Genomic DNA, 23032 nt, shown 5'->3' on the forward strand with positions numbered 1-23032 from the left:
AATAGTGTCGAGTAACTCAGAAAACCCCATCCTGACTCTCCACACCTCTGGCAGCAGTGGTTTATAATTCTGTTCTCTTAGACTGACTGCCTCCTACCCCGTTTGATTTTAGTGAACAATGTTTGGGTATTTAACTTGACTTCATTTGGTTATAGCCCTAGGGAATAAGGGAATAAGGGAAATAGAAAACTGAAAAATCATTTTTTTCTCAAAAATTAATTTTTAAATCACTAAAAACAAAATAAAATACAAGCTTTGATTAGTCGCTTTCTTAGAATAATATCAAGTTGCTTCCAGAATGTTTGGTTCATCTCAGAGGTCCACGAAAAATGTAATTATATGACTGTCTTTCCACAAGTCATCCAAGATTAACTATTTCCACCTTTTTTCATCTTTCCCAATCTCCTAAGCATGAAGTTATGATCTCAAAGTTGTTTGATTTGCGTTATCAATGCTGTGCAGCAATGTTTCATATTCTTGTTTATACTTTAATTGTGGGGGGGAGAAGGGAGGGTGCAGTTAGGTGGCACTGCAGTACATAGGGTGAACAGCAGGCATCTGGAAGACTCATCTTCCTAAGTTCAAATCCATCCTTACTGCCTGATGAGGCTGGGCAAGTCACTTAACCCTGGTGGCCTCAGCGTCTCCTCTGTAAAGCGAACTGGGAAACAAAATGGCAAATCACTCCAGTATTTTCATCAAGAAAATTCCAAGTGGAATCATAGTCAGACATATGTAAAATAAGCCAACAAAAGTATCACATACAACTTACCTGATTTTTTTTTTAAAATCATGGGATAATTCATGAATCATTGATCTCCCTAAAAATCAGGAAGGGGAAAAAATACAGAAACTTTTAAGAAATGATCAATGAATCAAAGAAAATCATACTCCCACCCACCAAAAAAATGACAAATGACCAAAAGCCCAAAAAGAGTTCTTAGAAGAGCCTTAAAGGGACTTTAAAGATCAAATAACTAGGAAGAAAAAAATGGTGGGGAAAAAATGAACACTCCAAGAAAAATTTTTAAAAGTTACGAAAAATCAACCAATTGGGAAGATATCCAAAAGCTTAAAAATTAAAAATTAGAATTGAGAAAGGATTTTGGAAAGATAATGGAGAGGTCAAAAAATTTGAAGCTCTCCAGATCTATTCCATAAACAAGACAAAATAGTACCACAGGGTAAACATAGAAAGTTTAAAAAATAAACAAAAGTAGCAGAACAGTGATCTTCCTTGGACAATTTTAGATACAGATACACATATGAGGTTTGGCCCAGGTAAAAGGGCAAACATCTCCAGATTAATTCTGCTAGAAAATTAAGTGGTAAACCCTGGGGCTAGCTGGGTTGGAAGATAGCTTCAACCTCAGACACAGGAATTTTCATTTCCTGAGCATCATGGGAATCTGAAAAATGGTGTGGAGAGTCCAGCATCTGATTCAAAGAAGATTGGAAGCCATCGCTTAAGGGAAATGCCAGACCCAGCTTTGGTGCTGAGATGTGACCCAGGGTGAAAAGAAAGAATTAGTATAATCCTGGTAAGTGAAGAAGCAATGGGCCAGGGATGCAACTGGCTATAGATACTAACAAGAAGATGTAGTTCTTGGTTTCAGGTTTCAAGATAAAAAGGAGAAATAAAGCCAGTGAATCCACCACAGCTCAGGACTAGAAATGAGGACATTTATAAGCACTATTTTTTTTAATGAGCAAGCAAAGGGGAAAGAACCTAAAAATAGAAAGTTACTAAGGGAATAGAGAAGATAGGGATTATCTTTTGAGGAGGATATTGAAGTAAAAAGAGCCATTCAGATAGTAATGTCAAATGGTCGCCTGTCCAAAAGAATTCCTAAAACTCAAAAAAAGACTTTAAAAATCAAATAAGAGAAATTGAATGAAGTTTAAAAAAACCCCAATAACAATCCAAGAAAAACAACAAAATTATTAAAAGAAAGTCAACCAACTAAGAAAGAAAATGAAGAATCTTAAAGAAGAAAGCTATTCCTTGACAACTAGAATTGACAAGGAGAAACCAGCAAGAGGCCAAAAAAATAATAAAATAATATAAAATAAAAATAGAAGGAAACATAAGACATCTTATAAGAAAAACAACAGAGCTAGAGAAAAGATAAAGAAGAAAAAATAAAATAATAGGACAGAAAGCTATTTTTAAAAAAAGAATATTAATACAATTATGTGGCTCAGAGAGGCGACTGAGGTATATTATACACCATATAATTAAAAAAAAAAGCTAGAGATATCTCTAGGAGCAAAATGAAGGTTTACTATAGATTCTCATGAGAAGAGGCACTTTTGGAGACAGGTCAGCACTTTGGAGAAAGGTCCTCATTGGCTGAGGGTCTTCCATTCTAAACAAGGGAACTACCCAGGAAATTGAACTTTGGCCAATAAGTACATAGCTGCCCATATTTGATTGCTGTAGGGAGGAAATGATGTCATGGAAGAATATCGGGAAGGGGAAGTAGGTATGTCCTTGAGTCAATGTCTAATGACTACCTTCAGGACTACTAAAACTCTGGGGTAGATGAAGCCTTCCTCGATTTTCACAACTATTTTTTAGAGATCTCACTCCATCTTGTCCAATCTCCCCTCTTTTATTTGTCCACTGAGATTTCTTCAAAGTTTTGTAACATAATTTCACATTCCTTATCTAATTCCTCATCCACTTCTGGCTCCTGTCAGTCTTCCTGGGCCACTGGCTCCCACCCGTGTCCTTTTAATACATCAGTCTTATAGACCCTTCAGCTTTCCCTTCCAACCAAATCATTCTAGATAATGCATTTTGGACAATTCTAGTTACCAATTGGATTAAACAAGGTATGCAGGCAGGGAGTAATATAACACAACTAAAAGCCATAAGGCCAAACCAAAGAAACTGCTTCCACCAGCTTCCTCCAAACCAGGACCACCAGGAATTATCTAACAGTGAGGTGCAGGTCTCTATAAAAACATGAGCAAGTTTCCTAATGTTCTCAGTGATTTCTTTCACTAGGTTTCCATTGTCATCAATACTTATGCAACCTCTTGATAAATTCAGTTTTGCACAAACCCCACCTTCTTCAGCCAACAAATAGTCCAGCACAAGTCTGTGCTGTAAAATGGATTCTCTGGTTTGAGTAGCTTGGTCAGCCAAAAGATCTAGGCCTTAGCCATCTGATTGATGATAATCTCCACAGCTGCTTGAAGTCTAATTATCCTGTTTAGCATGGATATTGGGGTTGTATATCCCCAGCTTCCATTTTGAACCCAGGTAGTTGGTCCATATTCTTTAACTATTCTTCCTGGGGGCCAGGTGTCACCCCAACCATTTGCATCTCCAGTCTGGTTTATAGAGGTATCTAAACTGTTTCCCTCTTTTCAGATCATCATATAGCTGAACCTCTAATTATTTGCCTCCCTGTTAAGGAAGAAAGAAAAATTTTGGCCTTTTTAATGCAAAATAACAGATCCTTGTCCAGTTAAGAGGTGGGTGAGTATAGGCAGTTAAGCCATAAATCCAATAATGGCCCTTTAGAGCAGGTTGTTCCCCTGAGAATATGTTTGAGCTATTTCTTGCAAAGGGGTTATATTGTTAGCCTCTCCTCCCCCAACTAAGGTGACATATTGACATTTCCATAATCCTTGCTCCTTTTTCCAACTCCAATTGGCAATTGGCCATTGATCTGTTAAGTTAGAGGAATTCCAAAGTGTGGGGAATAGAGTTCCATGTTCCCCAGGTGTCCCCGGGGTGACATTGTGCCAACCCTGTTGATAACCATACCCACTGGATATGTCCCCTTTCCTCTTATTCTCCTTTATACAATTTCATACATCCCATTCTTATTTTATACGCTCTTCTGTGGTATCCTGTTGATAGCAATATCTTTGTTCTCCTCCTCTTTCTGGAAGAGCATCCAAGGTGCAACTTTTCCAATCCTTCCCACATTTCAGTTGGGGATTCCTATCCATGTCTCACCAACATTTAGACATTTCCATACAATCGATTGTTTTTTAATTCAGGTCTGTTCTCAAATAAGTCCATTCACATACACTATTCCCTAGTTCAAGCCTTGTCCCATCTGATTCAAGCAGTAGTTCCCCTTCCTATCTTCTGCCAATGGCCACTGATGTTTCTCTTTTAAATTCCAGAAACCAGTCCCATTATGAATTTGGAATCGGTTACTGAGGATCCAGGCTGGGCTTAAGGGGACAGGTACCCATGGCGATTGGCTCAGCTGAGATCAGCAACCAAGGACACTTAATCCTGACTCAAGAGGTCAGTGGTACAGCAGTCTAGCAATGGAGCCTCCAATCTCAAACAAATAAGACAGAAATAAAGGAGGTGAAAAAAATTCTTAGAAAGGATAATTAAGAAGCACATCTGAAGAAAACTGAATGGAGAAAGAATAGAATAGAACTTTTTTTTTCAGCAATACATTGACACTTGAGAAAAAATTGACCACTGGAGCATAATTGGAACATAAAAACCTTCCAATCAAATGCAGAAATGCAGAAACATCAAATTCATCCTTTTTAGATCGTGATGCAATAAAAATTATGTGGGGGCAGCTAGATGGCAAGGTGAATTGTGTGCCAGACCTGAAGGCAAGAGGACCTGAGTTCAAATGCTGCCTCAGTCACTTAATATTTCCTACCTGTGTGAGCCTAAGCAACTCAGCCTCAATTGCCTCAGTAAAAATAATAACAACAACAATAATAAAATAAAAATAAAAATTATGTATAATAAAGAGCCATTGATCAAAAATTCATTGAAAACTAAACAATCTAATCCTAAAGAATGAGTCAAACAACAAATCATAGAAACAATCAATAATTTCACCAAAGAGAATAACAATAATGAGATACCATGCCAATATTTATGGGATGCAGTCAAAGCAGTTCTTCCAAGAAATTTTATATCCCTAAATGCTTACATTAATAAAATAGAGAAAAAGACAATCAGTGATCATGGTATGCAACTTTAAAAAGCTAGAAAAATAACAAATTTTAAATCTCTAAATACAAAATAAGAAATTCTGAAAATCAAAGGAGAATTTAATAAAATTGAAAGTAAAAAAATATTGAACTAATAAATAAAACTAAGATCTAGTTTTATGAGAAGAAAAAAACAAAATACATTGACTAATTTGATTAAAAAGAAGAAGACCTGGAGAGCAATCTGGAATTATGCCCAAAAAGTTATCAAACTGTGCATACCTTTTGATCCAGCAGTGTTTCTACTGGGCTTATACCCCAAGGAGATACTAAAGAAGGGAAAGGGACCAGTATGTGCCAAAATGTTTGTGGCAGCCCTGTTTGTAGTGGCTAGAAGCTGGAAACTGAGTGGATGCCCATCAATTGGAGAATGGTTGGGTAAATTGTGGTATATGAATGTTATGGAATATTATTGTTCTGTAAGAAATGACCAGCAAGATGAATACAGAGAAGCTTGGAGAGAATTACATGAACTGATGCTAAGTGAAATGAGCAGAACCAAGAGATCATTATATACATCAACAACGATACTGTATGAAGATGTATTCTGATGGAAGTGGATTTCTTTGACAAAGAGACCTAATTCAGTTTCAATTGATCAATGTTGGACAGAAGCAGCTACACCCAAAGGAAAAAACACTGGGAAATGAATGTAAACTGTTTGCATTTTTGTTTTTCTTCCCGGGTTATTTCTACCTTCTGAATCCAATTCTCCCTGTGCAACAAGAAAACTGTTTGGATCTGCACACATACATTGTATCTAGGATATACTAGGACATATTCAACATATATAGGACTGCTTGCCATCTAGGGGAGGGGGTGGAGGGGGGGAGGGAAAAATCAGAACAGAAGCGAGTGCAAGGGATAATGTTGTAAAAAAAATTACCCTGGCATGGATTCTGTCAATAAAAAGTTACTATAATAAAAAAAAAATAAAATAAAGACTATTCTAAGTCAAGAAAAAAAAGAAAAGAAGAAGACCAAATTATCAATATCAAAAATGAAAAGGGTGGATTCACCACTAATGAAGAGGCAATTAAAATAATAATTAGGAACTATTTCACCCAACTGTATGCCAATAAATCTGACAATCTAAGTAAAATGGACGGATATTTGCAAAAATATTAATTGCCCAGGTTACCATTGCAGGAAATAAAATGCTTAAATTATCTCATTTTAGAAAAAGAAATTGAATAAATTATCAATAACTCCCTAAGAAAAAATTTCTAGGGCCAGATGGATTTACAAGTGAATTCTACCAAACATTTAAAGAACAATTCATTCCAATGCTATATATACTCTTTGGGGGGAAAGGCAAAGAAGGAGGACTACCAAATTTTTTATAACACAAATATGATGCTGATACCTAAACTAGAAAGAACCAAAACAGAGAAAAAAAATACACCAATTTCCTTAATGAATATTGATGCAAAATTTTTGAATAAAATATTAGCAAAGAGATTACAGCAATTTAACACAGGATAATACATTATAACCAGTTGAAATTTTTCCCCCCTTAGGCAATTGGGGTTAAGTGACTTTCCCAGGGTCACACAGCTAGGAAGTGTTAAGTATCTGAGAGCAGATTTGAACTCAGGTCCTCCTGACTTCAGGGCTGGTGCCCTATCCACTGTGCTACCTAGGTGCCCCCAGGTGAAATTTAGATGAATGCAGGGCCAGTTCAATATTAGGAAAATTATCAACATAATTGACCATATTGGTAACAAAAAAACCAAATCATATGATTATCTCCATAGCTACAGAAAAAGCTGTATCTTTGACAAGATACAGCACCCATTCCTATTAAAAAACACTAGAGAACATGGGAATAAATGGAGTTTTCCTTAAAATGATAAGCAGTATCTATCTAAAAGTATCAGCAAGCACTATATGTAATGAGGAGAAGCTATAAGCTTTCCCGATAAGAACAGAGGTGAAATAAGGATGTCCATTAGCACCACTATTATTAAATATTATACCAGAAATGTTAACTTTAGCAATAAGAGAAGAAAAAAATAAAGGAATTAGAATAGAATGAGGAAACAAAACTATCACTTTTTGCAGATGACACTGCTTAGAGAATACTAGCGAATCAACTAAAATAACTACTTAAAATAATTAACAGCTAAAAAATTTTTAAAAGAAATCATTAAGAACTTTCTCAAAGTTACAAGATATAAAATAAACTCACATAAATCATTGGCATTTCTGTATATTATGAACATAGCATACCAACAAGAGACAGAAAGAGAAATTACATTTAAAATAAATATAACTTTATAACCTATATCAGATCGCTTGCTCTCTTGGGAGGAAGTAAGAAAAGGAGGGAAGGAGAAAAAAATGGAACTCAAAATCTTACAAAAAATGAATGTTGAAAACCCTCATTTGTATTTGGAAAAATTAAAATACTCTTAATTGGGGGAAACAAAATAAATGTAGATGATATAAAATATTTGGGAGTCCACCTGCCAAGACACACCCAGGAACTATTTGAACACAGGTACAAAACACTTTTCACACAAATAAAGTCAGATCTAAAATAATTGGGAAATTATCAATGGCTCTTGAGTAGACCAAGCTAACATATAAAAAATAGTAGTTCTACTTAAATTAATTTACTTATTCAGCACCATATCAAACTGCCAAAAACTTATTTTATAGAAACAGAAAAAAATCTAATAAAAATTCACTGGGAAGAACAGAAAGTCAAAAATACAAAGAGGATTAGTAGGGGAGGATGAAAAGAAATTTGTCCTAACCATACCAGATCTAAAACTATATCATAAAATGGAAATCATCAAAATTATTTCAACCTGGCTAAGAAATAGAGTGGTGGATCAGTAGAATAGTTTAGGTTCATAAGAGACAATAGTCAATGATTATAGTAACCAAATTCACTATTTGACAAAAACTGCTGGAAAAACTGGAAAATAGTATAGCAGAAGCTAGTCATACACCAATATCTCATATCATATATCAAGATAAGGTCAAAATGGGAACATGACTCAGACAGAAAGCCATAAACAAATGAGGAGAGCAAAGAATCAAGGAATAGTTTATCTGTCAGACTTATGACTGAACAAGAGATAGAGAAGAATAGAATTTATGACTGAACAAGAGCTATATAAACAGCAAAATGGATACTTTTAATTATATTAAATTAAAAATCTTTTGCAAAAAGCCAATGTGAACAAGTAGAAGGAAAGTAGAAAGCTGGGAAACAATTTTTATTGCCAATGTTTCTGATGAAGGTCTCATTTATAAAATGTATAGAGAACTGAGTAAAATGTATAAGAATAAAGTCTTTTGCAGCAAAATAACTGTATGGATATGTATACATATATTGTATTTAACATATACTTTAACATATTTAACATGTGTCGGTCTACCTGCCATCTGGGGAAGGGGGTGGGGAGAAGGAGGAGAAAAATTGGAACAAAAGGTTTGGCAATTGTCAATGCTGAAAACAATTACCCATGCGTATATCTTGTAAATAAAAAGATATATATATATGCATATATATGTAAAAAAGAAAAAGCTTTAATAAAAAAATAAAGTCATTTGTCAATTGATAAATAGTCAAAGAATATGAACATTAGTTTTCAGATAAAGAAATCAAAGCTACTTATAGTCATGGAAAAAATGCTCTGAATAACTATTGGAAAATGTAAATTAAAACAACTTTGAGATATCTTCTAAACCTATCAGATTGACTAAAATGATAGAAGGGGAAAGCAACAAATTTGGAAGGGATGTAAAAAAAAAAATTGGGACCTAATTCATTCTTGGTGGAAGTGTGGACTGAACTAACCATTTTAGAGCTAACCAATCTGGAATAATGCCCAAAGAGTTCTAAAATTATGGATATCCTTTGACCTAGCAATACCACTATTAGGTCTATTTCCCAAAGTAATTATGGAGAAAGGGAAATAACTTATATGTTCTAAAATGTTTATAGCAGCTCTTTTTGTGATGGTGAAGAACTAAAAACTCCAGATAAGTTCATCACTTGGGGAACGGTTAAACAAGCTATGATAGATGAATGTGATGGAATAATATTGTGGTATAAAAACTATGGTTTGGTTGATTTTAGGAAAAACATGGAAGGACCTGCATGAAATGATGAAGAACAAAACAAGCAGAACCAAAAGAATGTTGGACACAATAACGGTAATATTGTTTTAAGAATAACTTTGACCAAATGAGTCATTTTGAGTATTATTAATTATACTCACATCAACTACAAATGACATAAAAAGGAAGATGCTAACCTCATCTAGAGAAAACTTATAATAGAAGTATGTTTAGTATGGTTTTACATGCATATACATATTTGTGTCTATTGGTAGCCTTCTATAGGATAGGTAGGGAGGGGGGAGGAAAAAAGTTCCCCAGGTTAGCCAAGTATAAAGAAGTAAGCATTTATTTTGGTTCTTGTAGAAGCAGATGTACCCAATTCTGTAGAATAAGAACGTACTTTACAGAGGCCAGATCAAGCATTATTTATGTTAGTTAGCCCTACTTCTTCCATCAGGATCCTGATGAATCAAGATCCTTCCAGGTTACAATAAGTGCCCAATTCTAAATGTGATCATAGCAGCAATTCCTTCTATGCTTTGAAGTCGTGCATTTTGATCACGTCTCCATTTTCCCAATCCTTCCTTGTCCAAGTTCCCTTCTTAACTACAACCCTAACACATTCCCTGGGGTGTTTCCCTTTCTCAAGACATTTAACAGCTAAGATTGCAACACATATAAAAACACATCATCTTATGCAACATAAAATTATTACATAGTTTTTAAAACTAAACCATGTAAAATGGGAAAAAAATAAAAATGCTCTATCTTCTCCTTAGCATCATTCTTTCTCTTGTTATTGGTTGTATCCTTGTACTGCCACCAAAGTTCCCATCTCTTTTATTTTGCTCCATCTGATTGTTTGTGGTCTTAGAAATGAGATGAGAAATGAGATGGAAGAAGGAGGAGTCATCACACACAGTCACTTAATAAATATATTTTGGCAGTCATGATGAAATTTAAGATGAATGGAAGAAGGACTTAGAAATAAATTGAATAAGGTGTTCAAGAAGTTTCTGACAGGCCTAATCTGGCACTTTCCTTAAAATAGAGTTTCTGAGATTATTTGATCAATTGGAAGAAGGATATGAAGGAGCCCGTGAATTTTCCAGAGTAAAAAGGCTGCTGGGGAATATAGGAAAAGAAGTTTCAAAAATGAGGAAGGAAGCTAAGAGATTGATGATGGAGCAAATCTGGGGAACCAGTGGTAGGAGTGGAGAAAACCAAAACAACTCTCTTTCATTTGCAAGTTCCTATATCTTGCCCCTCACTTGCCCCTGCTTTTCTTGTGGTTCCTACCTTGGCTTTCCTCTGAATGAACAAGGACAATCTGATTTGGAGAGGGTGGGATTGCAAGAGCTAGCTAAGGGGGAAAAGGGGCTCTCCTGTTCCAAGCCCCCAGCAAAAGCCCTGGCCAAACTGGGGGTAATTCATACCCAATTCACTCCTCCTCAACTGAAGCTCCCCTGCTGGCAAAGGCAGTAAACCCTCACTGACCCTAAAGTTGTAGCCTTGGTATTCAACGGAGAGCTTTGCACACAGGAAACCCTCATAAATGGCACTTCAGTACCCAGCCCAGTGCCCAACATGCAATAGGATTTTCTCTGTTTTGGGGTTATTGGGGTTTTTTAGCGGGGGGGGGGTCGGAGGGAGGGAGGAAAGAGTGTTAAGTGATTTGCCCAGAGTCACACAGCCAGCAAGTGTCAAGTGTCTGAGGCTGGATTTCAATTAAGGTCCTCCTGACTCCAGGGCCCGTGCTCTATCCACTGCACCATCTAGCTGCTCCTATAATAGATTCTTTTTTTTTAAATAGATTCTTAATAAAGCCTGTTGAATGGATTTAGAAACAATGGAATTTTGCCTCATCACAGAGGAGAGCTCAAAGTTGTTATGAGCCAGAACTTGAAACAAGGTGTTAACTCACTAGAGTTGATAGAAACAGAAGCCAGGAGTCGGAGTTGAGCTAGAGGCAGAAGCTGGCAGAGGCAAAAGACTAGCAACAAGAGCTCTCAGAACCAAAGAAAGCTAACTGGGCTATTTTGGAAGAGACAATAAAGAATTACTCTAACAGCTGACTGCATTTGAGCTCATTATTACTTGGAACTGAAACTAAGGCTGCCTCCAGAAAACCTCCAAATGTGTGTTGCTGCTGCTCTTACTCCAATAAGAAAAGCATTTCCAAAAGTAATATTGTTACATTATATGGATGATATTTTGGGGTGTGCACCTGAGGAACAAATGTTAGAAGCATGTTTACAAAAGACCATAGAAACACTAAGGAACTACAAACTGCATATAACTACAGAAAAATTCAAATGCATGTTCCTTTTCAATATTTAGGATATGAAGTATATCATAAGGTGCTTATGGAAAAAAAAAACTTTCTGTAAGAACAGAGAAGTTAAACCCCTTAAATGACTTCCAAAAATTAATAGGAGATATCCAATGGATGCGTCCAGTGTTAGGCTTAACTACTAATTAATTGCAACCTCTATATGACATTTTAAGGGGAGACATGGCTTTAAATTCACCATGCCAGCTTACAAAAGAAGCGCAAGAGGCTTTGAGAGAAGTTGAACTAGCTTTATCCAATGTGGTTGAAAGAGTCACTCAAAAACCCTTGGAAATATCAGTTTTTGCTACAAAAGAGGCACCCACAGCAGTCCTTCATCAAGGAGACAGTGTGATAGAGTGGGTGAACCTCCCAGCACAACCAGAACAAAGCCTTACTCCTTACCCAGTGCTTGTGGCTGGAATTTTATTAAAGTCTATTAAGCAAGTAGTGCAATTATCTGGGATAAGACCTAACAAAAATATACACATTTTATACTAATGCACAAATTAATGTATGCTGCGAGACCATCCCAGAGTGACAAATTTTATTGGCCACAGCTCCAAATTTTGCACATGGGTCTCCATTAAAGATAACCAGACTATTACATAATTGGCAATGGATTTTTAAAGAAAAGGTTTCTAAGGTTCCTCTTAAAGGACCAACTATCTTTACAGATGCATCCAAACAAAATATTTGTGCTGTATACTCTCATCATTTAGCCATAAAGAGAGTAGTCAGAACTCCTTTTCAGTCCACTCAGCAGAACAAATTATATGCAATCATGCTAGCTCTCACTTATTACCCAAGATATATAAATCTAACATCTGATTCACCCTATTCAGTAGGTGTAGTACAAAAAATTGCCACAGCCCAAATAAAATTTGCAGCTTCTAATATATATCAGCTCTTTAAGGAATTTCAAGAGCAAGTGAGAAAGCATCCAAGTAAGATTTATATCTTGCATGTCCACTCACATAGTGGGCTTCCAGATCCTATTTTTGATGGTAATTCAAAGGCAGATAGCCTTCTATGTTGGCCAATACTCCTTTATTTCAGGAGGCCCAGAAATCCCATTCTAAATACCATCAGGCTGCTCAAGCTTTACGTTTACAATTTGGAATAACAAGAGAGGAAGCTAGGAGCATAGTAAAAAGTTGTACAGCTTGCCTTCTTTTCCACACTCTTACGCTCCCTCCAGGAAAGAACCCCTTGTGGTTTGAGACCCAATGAAATCTGGCAAATGGATGTGACCCATTATAACTCTTTTGGTCGCCTGTCTTTTAACCACATTATAGTAAATACCTTTTCAGGATTCACTTTTGCAACACCAGCAGCAAAAGAGACAGCCTGAGTGGTCACTGAATTCCTCATCCAAGCATTTGCAGTTATGGGTGTGCCACAAGAAATAAAAACAGACAATGGACCTGCATATACATCTAAACATTTTGCACACTTTTGTGCACAATCTTTATGTGTGTAAAATCTTATACACACCATTGGCATATCTTTTAAACCTCAAGGTCAGGCAATCGTAGAGAGAAGAAAGAGACATTAAGAAGCTCCTTCAAAAACAAAAGAAAGGGGGAGCTATGGTAACCCTAGAGAACTTCTAAATTTAGTTCTCTATACCATTAATTTTTTAGTTTTTGATAAAGATGCACTGGCTCCAGCAGACAGATTTTATAACCCACCAGAAGGGCAGTGTCCAGTGCGAGCAGCTCCACTATCTTTAGATAATCACCAGGTGATGTGGAGAGATCCAGAAAGTGGTGAATGGAAGGGACCAGATAGGTTAACTGCTTGGGGAAGAGGGTTTGCTTGTATCTCTACAGATGGAGAAGGAATCAGATGGGTACCAACAAGCCATATTTGCCTTGTCCTTCAGAGAAAAACAGAAAAAGAGAAAAACCTCAAAACAAAGGAGAAGATTTAAGAAACATCTGACACTGAAAGAGCATGGCTGACAATGAGACTGCTAAAAGAACTTTAAAATCTTCAGGAATCATTGGATTCCCTAACACAAGATGAGACTGTTTCAGTTCTTGAAAACCAGCGGGAATCATTGGATTCCTTGAGATGAAAAATTGTTGATGAGACTATTGCAGTACTTCAAAACTTGCAGGAATTATTTGATTCCTGGTACATGAACTAATGGACAATGGATTCCTCTTGGACCATTTCTAGGACTTATGGACATGTATAAATTCTTCATGTTGATTTATGTTATTTGTTTCATCACTATTAGCCTGTTATATTACTATGTGCTTATGTAATTTAAATTTATGTAATTATGTGTAATACCTTCCATATTGATGGATTTATGTCTACCTGTTTCAAATGAACCCCTTCAGAAACCCACTAATCTGATTTGATTTCCCATTTCCTTTGGTGTTTTCATCTCCCTTCCTGAGATGTCAGAGAGGATGTGACCACCTTCATTTTATGGTGTTTTCACTTCCTTTTTGAGCAGTCAGGTAAGGCTTGATCACCTTCTTTTTTTGGGTTCTCACCTCCTTGAGAAATCAGGGAGGTCATGACCGCCTATGTTCTAAATCAAAAGAAAGCGGGAGATGTTATAAGCCAGAACTTGAAACAAGGTGTTAACTCACTAGAGTTGATAGAAACAATGTTTATATAATTGGTTCACACATTAGAGCTCACACCTTTAAGTGAGTTTACACATTAGAGTTCACACCTCCCACAATCCCACTCTCAGAGGAGGAGTCAACCTTTGGGTTCACACCTTTAAGAGATCATTTATAAGAAGCTCTCAGTCTCAGTGAGGGTCAGTTGGAGATATTGAGAGCCACAAGTCAGTGAAGATTGAGTTGAAGAGATTGAGAAGCCAGGAGTCACAGTGAGCTAGAGGCAGAAGCTGGCAGAGGCAAAAGACTAGCAACAAGAGCTCTCGAAACCAAAGAAAGCTAACTGGATCATTTTGGAAGAGACAATAAAAGATTAGATTTTAATTCCTGGCTATATTTGAGGTGATTATTGATCTGAACTGAAACTAAGGCTACCTCCAGGAAACCTCCTCAAGAAACCTGCTCTGAGAGAACCATTATATTTTAGAAAAAGAAGAGAACATACACAAAGTCCCAAAATTCTCTGTAAACATTGGAGCAGCAGCAACCTGGCAGGCATATGGCAACATGCTCAGGGGTACATGTGGTGACCCCCAGGGACTGCGGGAGGGAGACCGCACATGGGAAGGAGCCTCCAGAGCTGACATGGGGCAGAGCTGGGGCAATGTCAATGCCAGACCTGGCAATGAAAACAGCCTTCCCCCACAGCACAGGCCTTTTAAAAACAACCCCCAGAGCCCAGGAAGTAATTCTGGGCAAAGACAATCCCATTTGGTTCTGGTACCTGCTTCACCTTGGCTTGAATTATGGGGAAAAGCAGAGGAAGTCTGTTTCCCCTGAGGAAAAACTATGGGGGGTTTGGCACCCGACTCTGATCACATATTAATCTGTGTGGTACTTGCCAAACAAAACATATAGCACTGTGCCTGGCACACAGTAGGTACTTAATTAATATTTATTGATTGATTGGTATGCTTGGCAAGGACAGTGACTCTCAGATGGGAATGAACCTATTACACAATATTTCTCCTCATTTGTTTCTTGGTGTCCCTCAGAGTTGGAAGGGACCCCAGAGACATCAAGTCCAACCCCAAACCATCACTGGCTCCCCCTCACAACATAACTGACAAGTGGCTGACCAGCCTCTGCTTGAGGGCCTCCCATGAGAGTGATCCTACTACCTCCTAAGGCAGCTGGTTCAGTTCAGATTGGGAGCCAGTTTTCTTGAGATCCAGTCTAAATTTAACTCCTGGGAAGTCCTGCCCACTCTTCTGCCCTCTGAGGTTGAACGGAATTAGTTGCCTCCCTCTTCCACATGAGAAGCTATCTAGAACTCGAGGTTGTCTAGCATGTGGCAGTTGTAGACTTGCTACAACTTGGCCAACACATTGCTACCATACTCATTGATCTAGGATTATACAAAAAAACAGGGCCAAAAGGCCAAGCTAACTTACACAGTTCCATATCTTCTGCCACTACTTCTGCCCAAAAAGGACTTATTAAATCTTACTTCCTCTCCTTCATAATCTCTATAACATTAATTCTCCTAATTGTATAACTAACCCCCGAGCCTTCTCCTGGCTAAACTCCAATTCCTCCCACTGGTGTTCATATAGCAGCCCCTTGAGGTCTTTCACCCTCTCAACTCTCCTCTACTTATCTTCCAGAATATCCATGCCCTTCTGCAGTGCCCAGAACTAAATAGGACACCCCAATGCTCTCCAGAAAAGAGCCTACATTTTCAATCATCTGTGATTATATGTGCATTTGAATCAGAGAACACTAGCATCTCTGGAGAAACAAAATGGGATTTTACCATATGATCATTAATAACTTATGGGCAAGACGCATCATAAAAATCACCCAGATAATGGGCCATCAGGGAAAGACGGAATACGACCAGTGTCGTGACAAGCATCAGAAGGAGAAGAGGAAACCAGGTTGAAGAACAAGGACCAAGGAATGGAAATGATGGGGAAGCAGTCATGCAGCATACAGAAGGCCAAATTGCCTAGCATTTACAGCTTTGCCAAAATGGAGCGAGCTGCCTCCGGAGGTAATGGGTCTTCATGCAGAGATGGGATGAATTCTTTCAGGGGATTCTGGATCAAGAACAGGCTCATTAGATGAGTTCTAAGCTCCTGCCCAGGTCCCGGGTGATATAATTCTGAAATTCTGGGATTTTGTGCAGTGAGCTACTTATTTACTGAACCAAGGAATTGCTTTGAGCTTTTGAATGACTACTGAATGAACACTAGAGAATGATCCCTGGTGCACTGGGCAGTTGGTGGCACGGTGGCTAGAATACCGGTCAGGAAGATCTGAATTCCCATCCAAGTGCCCACTTGGGGCAGGCTCCACTGCTTATCAGAAGAAGCTCGAACAGGACTTTGCATTCAAGTAGTCAGCAGATGCAATGAGGACCAAGGACAGAGGCCGCTTACTCGGCAGGAGCCCAGCTACCCCACGTTGGCCCTGGGAGCCTTGTTCTATTGAATGAATCAAATATTTTCAGTGACAATCTCTCAGGCCATAAATAGGTACTGAAGGCTCTGGAAACTTATACGCAACAGGCTACATTCTGTAGCTTCTCAGAAAGGGCAGGCATTGTTTTTGTGTCCCAGGTGCTCACCCCAGTACCTTGCATGCAGCTGGTGCTCTATAAATGCTTATGGATATGTACCTCTTTAAAAGAGAGTCACTTTGTCCAGAAAAGATGTACATCTTTCCCTTCTCCCTCCTGTGTATCATTTGGCATGAACTAGCTTTTTCCCTTTGTGTTAGAATTCCCCCAGTGGAATAAGCAAATGAGAAAAATTCGTTCCAACGGCAGCTGAAGCAGATGATCTGGCGCTTGTGGTTATTTATTCTTCATCCTTGAAGAGGGCCATGACATCAGGAAGGTAATGTTTGCAAATGGATTGAAGTGAGGGAAGGCTGTGCACCAGCTGGCTTTCTCCTCCAGAGGGCTTAGAGCTTGGTCAGACATGGGAGCCACTGTAGGTCATCCACTGCCTTCTGTGCCCTTGCCTGTCATCCTGGCTTTTGTCCTGCCATTGGACATCTATGACTCTGGAAGAGAGAGAATGAGACCGCCTTTGTGCAACTCTGCCTCATTTAAATTCAATTCACCTCTGAGTCAAGACATCACCCTGTGATGTCACTGGTTCTCGTCAAAAAGAAAGACAAGCTATGAAAATGCAGCTCATTGATATTCCTAAAGAGGGGAAGCTCCTAGAACACAGGAACCATTTCATTTGGTCTCTTTAACTCCAGCCCCAACTGTACCAATGCCCAGTACAGCATACAGCAGGCTCTTATAAATGGAATGAAATTAAAGGCCAAATAAATTCATAAGCAATCTAGAAATTGTGCCTATGTAGACCACAGTATGCCCCAAGCCACTTGGGTCCATGGATCCCAGAGGATGAATAGAGCAGGCAGAGCAGGCTGGGAGGTGGGCTTTTCAGAGTAACACAAGTAGCCCTGAATGCTCCACTTTCCCCAGGTAATGTAGTGACACTTCCTGGCATTTTGGATCCCAACAGGTGTGATCCTGTGGAATAGGGGCAAGCCAAGTGAATTGGAAATTGGAATGAGATTAAATCAAATCCTGAGATTATGTGGCAACCCAGAAAATGCCCTGGATCTGCTCGATCAGTAGTGAGTAAAAGTAGAATGGTAGCCTGAAGTTGGAGAGGTAATATTTGGGGGGGGGATGGGAGTAGGGGACTGGGAACCAGATCTGAGGTTCAGTGAGTCATTGAAGAATTTGGGGGGAAAGTCCCCCCACTCCCATCTCTGAAATTCTGCTGACTTCAGTAACCTCCAGGAAGAAGCTTCTCTCCTCACAGAGCCCTTTCATCTAGACTGTCCTCAGGGATGGGTCTTAACCTAGCAGTTCCATTTGGATTCAGAAGCTTCCATTCAGAATTAGTGAATCAGAGCCGTGGCTCAGGGTTCTGGAGCTTGGCCAAGAGAACCTTCAGATACTCCCATCTCAGCCACCTTCCTGGAAGGGAGCTCCTAGCTGGTTCCAGAGGTCATGGTGCCCCATTATTGTCACACACACACACACACACACACACGCACACGCACACACACACTCACACATACACACACAGAGAGAATGGAGTTCTGGAGCACATTCTGCCAAGCCAATAGTACCAAGGAGTGGGCAGCTGAGGAATTTGAAAAATAGACTGTGCCCCCAGTAATACTGAGTAATTTCAAGAATCCCACTGGGATTTCTGAAGCTTCTGCTAGTAATGATTTATTTGGAGGCACCTGGTGTTGGGGGGAAAGCCAGGACTTAGTGTCAGGATCCCCTGATTTTGAGTTCTGCCACTGACAATCACTGGATGTGTAACTATGGAAAAGTCACCTATTTTCTCTACACCTCAGGCTTCTCATCTGCAAAATGGGACAATACCAGTAATAGCTCCCTCAGGAGCATTCTACAGGACTCCAAGAAGACCACTCACACCAAGGGCTTTATAAAAGTTAAAGAACCACAGACATATCAGTTCTTATTACACACAGGAGCCCTTGGGTTTTTGGCCCAATTCCAACACACAGGATGGGGAAGAGGGGCACACAAACATTTGGTGAGCACAGTGGAATATTACTGTGCTGTCAGAAATAATGAATCTAATACTATTAGAGCCTACGTACTTGAGGATATGGACTTCTGCTTCTTGTATCTCCTGCACTTAGTGCTGTGCCCGGCACACAGTAGGAGCTTCATAAATGAATGTAATAGAATATTACTGGACCATAAAAAAATGAAAATAATAAATACAAACAAGCTTCGCCATGAACTTGTGATGACCGCATATTTTTAAATCAGCCGGAGTCAGGAATTCAGGTTAAGGGAAAATCCTCGATCTTTATGCTTTGTGGGGGGTGAAGGGAGATGCAATAGGAATGTGAGCAGTCGTGACACGAACCGGGCCAGCAGCCTCTCTCTCTGCCTCTCTCTTTCCACCCACCCAAATCATCTCTACGTCATTTCCTATAAAACACATCAAAACTTGCACAAAGAGTGGGCGGGGCCATTCTTTCTCCAAGCATATATTAATAGAGTATCGTCCAATTGCTATCTAGCCTCATGTGCTTGGGACCTCAGTGCATCAACTTGAGCTTCAGCCCATTACATGAACTAATGCCCCACAACCAATGGAAAAGCAAAAAAATGAGATGAGCAATCAGTGAGACAATATAAATGGCAAGAACCACAATTACAAAACAAAAACCAAAAATTAATGTCATAAAATGACAAAGCACAAGCTTGACACCAAATAGAACCAAGAGCAGCCACATCCCCTTCCCCATTCTTCCTCAGCTCCCAAAGTCCACAGGCATGGAACATTGCACAGTGTCAGATATTTTTCAAAGTATCAATTACTTATGTTGACTTTTTTTTTCTCTCTTGTTCTTTAAAAAAAATAATCTTCAGTGTAGGGATGATCTCTCTGAGAGGAGCAGAGGGAGGAATATCAGGGGAAAATTCATGTGTTAAAAAATAAACAAACAAACAAACAAACAAAAGATATCAATAAAAATCTTTCTTAAAAAAAAAAAAGAAGCGCAAGATCATTTTAAATATCATTGAGCCCCGTTCCTCATATTTTACAGGTGATGCAATATTTTTCCAGCTCAGATCCACAGTATGCCCTAGGTCAGATAAGATGTCAAACCAGTATTTGAAAATAAGGCCTTCGGTCTCTAGATCTGGTACTCTGGTTGCTGTTCCTTCCAGAATGACCAGGGAGTGAAGCCTTCCTCATCCTTGGGTGGTTGTAATGAGACATAGCTGGGGGCAGCGGAGAGAGCTGTGGGCCAATGCTGATGACCAAATGCTCCCATCTTGATTCAGACACTTCCTAGGTGAAGGAGCTGGAGAAAACATGTCAGCTTTTTGGCCTCCCGTCTCTTCCTCCATAGTTTTTTCCACTGATGAATTTATGAACCTATGAATTTATGAATTTATGTTCAGTTATAGACTGAACAACAACAACAGGGATTCATTCCTTGAGATTCTGCTCTATGCTATAGTTATCTGGGTCTCCTCAGCTCTATTTTCTCTTTCCTAAAGGTAAAGCCATCTGCAATCATTGTGAATTTTAACTGTCTCCTTTTAGATAAAATCATTATTTTCACTATTTTTAAAGGAAGTATTTTCTTTTTTAAAAAAATAGATTTTTATTTTCAAAATATTTGTAAAAATAGTTTTCAACATTAAACCTTGTGTTCCAAGTTTTTCTCTCTCCCTTCCCTCCACCCTTGTCCCCTATATAGCAAGTAATTCAATATATGTTAAACAGGTGCAATTCTTCTATTTCCACATTTATCACGCTACTCAAGAAAAATCGGATCAAAAAGGAAAAAATAAGTAAACAAAACGCAAGCAAACAACAGTGAAAAAGGTGAAAATACTCTGTTGTGATCCACCCTTAGTCCCCACATGCTCTCTCTGGATGCAGATGGCTCTCTCCTTCACAACATCATTGGAACTGGCCTGAATCACTTTGTTGTTGAAAAGAGCCGAGTCCTTCAGAATTGATCATTGCGTAACCTCACTGTGCTGTTCTGGTTCTACTCACTACACTTACCATCAGTTTATGTAAATCTCTCCAGGCTAAAGGAAGTATTTTTTTTTCTTTTTTCTTTTTTTTTTTTTTTTTTTTTTATTTAATAGCCTTTTATTTACAGGATATATGCATGGGTAACTTTACAGCATTAACAATTGCCAAACGTCTTGTTCCAATTTTTCACCTCTTACCCCCCCACCCCCTCCCCTAGATGGCAGGATGACTAGTAGATGTTAAATATATTAAAATATAAATTAGATACACAATAAGTATACATGACCAAAACGTTATTTTGCTGTACAAAAAGAATCAGACTCTGAAATATTGTACAATTAGCTTGTGAAGGAAATCAAAAATGCAGGTGGGCATAAATATAGGGATTGGAAATTCAATGTAATGGTTCTTAGTCATCTCCCAGAGTTCTTTTTCTGGGTATAGCTAGTTCAGTTCATTACTGCTCCATTGGAAATGATTTGGTTGATCTCGTTGCTGAGGATGGCCAGGTCCATCAGAACTGGTCATCATATAGTATTGTTGTTGAAGTGTATAATGATCTCCTGGTCCTGCTCATTTCACTCAGCATCAGTTCGTGTAAGTCTCTCCAGGCCTTTCTGAAATCATCCTGTTGGTCATTTCTTACAGAACAGTAATATTCCATAATTTTCATATACCACAATTTATTCAGCCATTCTCCAACTGATGGACATCCATTCAGTTTCCAGTTTCTAGCCACTACAAAAAGGGCTGCCACAAACATTCGTGCACATACAGGTCCCTTTCCCTTCTTTATAATCTCTTTGGGATATAATCCCAGTAGTAACACTGCTGGATCAAAGGGTATGCACAGTTTGATAACTTTTTGAGCATAGTTCCAAACTACTCTCCAAAATGGTTGGATTCGTTCACAACTCCACCAACAATGCATCAATGTCCCAGTTTTCCCACATCCCCTCCAACAATCATCATTATTTTTTCCTGTCATCTTAGCCAATCTGACAGGTGTGTAGTGGTATCTTAGAGTTGTCTTAATTTGCATTTCTCTGATTAATAATGACTTGGAGCATCTTTTCATATGACTAGAAATAGTTTCAATTTCTTCATCTGAGAATTGTCTGTTCATTATCCTTTGACCATTTTTCAATTGGGGAATGGCTTGAATTTTTATAAATTAGAGTTAATTCTCTATATATTTTGGAAATGAGGCCTTTATCAGAACCTTTGACTGTAAAAATATTTTCCCAGTTTATTGCTTCCCTTCTAATCTTGTCTGCATTAGTTTTGTTTGTACAAAAACTTTTCAGTTTGGTATAATCGAAATTTTCTATTTTGTGATCAGTAATGATCTCTAGTTCTGCTTTGGTCATAAAGACCTTCCCCTTCCACAGGTCTGAGAGGTAAACTATCCTGTGTTCCTCTAATTTATTAATAATTTCATTCTTTATGCCTAGGTCATGAACCCATTTTGACCTTATCTTGGTGTACGGCGTTAAATATGGATCAATGCCTAGTTTCTGCCATATTAGTTTCCAATTTTCCCAGCAATTTTTACCAAACAGTAAGTTCTTATCCCAAGATAAGATGGGATCTTTGGGTTTGTCAAAGACTAGGTTGCTATATTTATTGACTGTTTTATCCCTTGAACCTAATCTATTCCACTGATCAACTAATCTATTCCTTAGCCAATACCAAATAGTTTTGGTAACTGCTGCTCTATAATATAATTTTAGATCTGGTACAGCTAAGCCATAAAGGAAGTATTTTCAAATGGACTATGTTTCTCTGACCTTCTTAACCAGAGTATATGAAAGCATAATTTAAACTTTCCTTGATTATTGTAGGGACGGTGGCTTATTAAGGGAGTTAGATGGCGCAGCGGAGAGAATGCAGGAGTCAGGAAGATATCTTCCTGAGTTCAAATGCAACATCAGACATTTCCTAGTGGTATGAGCCTGGGAAAATCATTTCACTCTGTTTGCCTCTGCTTCCTCATCTGGAAAATGAGCTGGAGAAGGAAATGGCAAATTATTTTAGTATTTTTGCCAAAAAAAGTCCAAATGGAATGATGAAGAGCCAGACTCAGCTCAAAAAGACTGAACAACAACAAGAGGGATTCATCCCTTCAGGCTCTGCTCTATGCTATAGTTATCTGGATCTGGATTTACTTCTCAGCTCTATTTTCTCTTTCCTAAAGGTAAAGCCATTTGCAATTATTGCAAAATCCTTAGGCTAACCTCAAACTTCCCAACCCTGAGAAATTTCTCTAATTGTTTGTTGTGGGCTGAGCAGCTGAGTAAAGAGTAACCCAGCCCAGGGATTTTGTGAAAAGAATGAGTCAGAAAACTACCCAGCAGAGGGTTTAAGGGGAAAGAGCCACTCCTCATGACTGGAATTTTGGTTCTGCTAATAAGGAAGCCTTTCAAGCCCAGCCCTAATGGGCTGGAGTG

The sequence above is a fragment of the Sarcophilus harrisii genome, chromosome 6, assembly GCF_902635505.1.
Source record: "Sarcophilus harrisii chromosome 6, mSarHar1.11, whole genome shotgun sequence".
NCBI classification, from domain to species: Eukaryota; Metazoa; Chordata; class Mammalia; order Dasyuromorphia; family Dasyuridae; genus Sarcophilus; species Sarcophilus harrisii.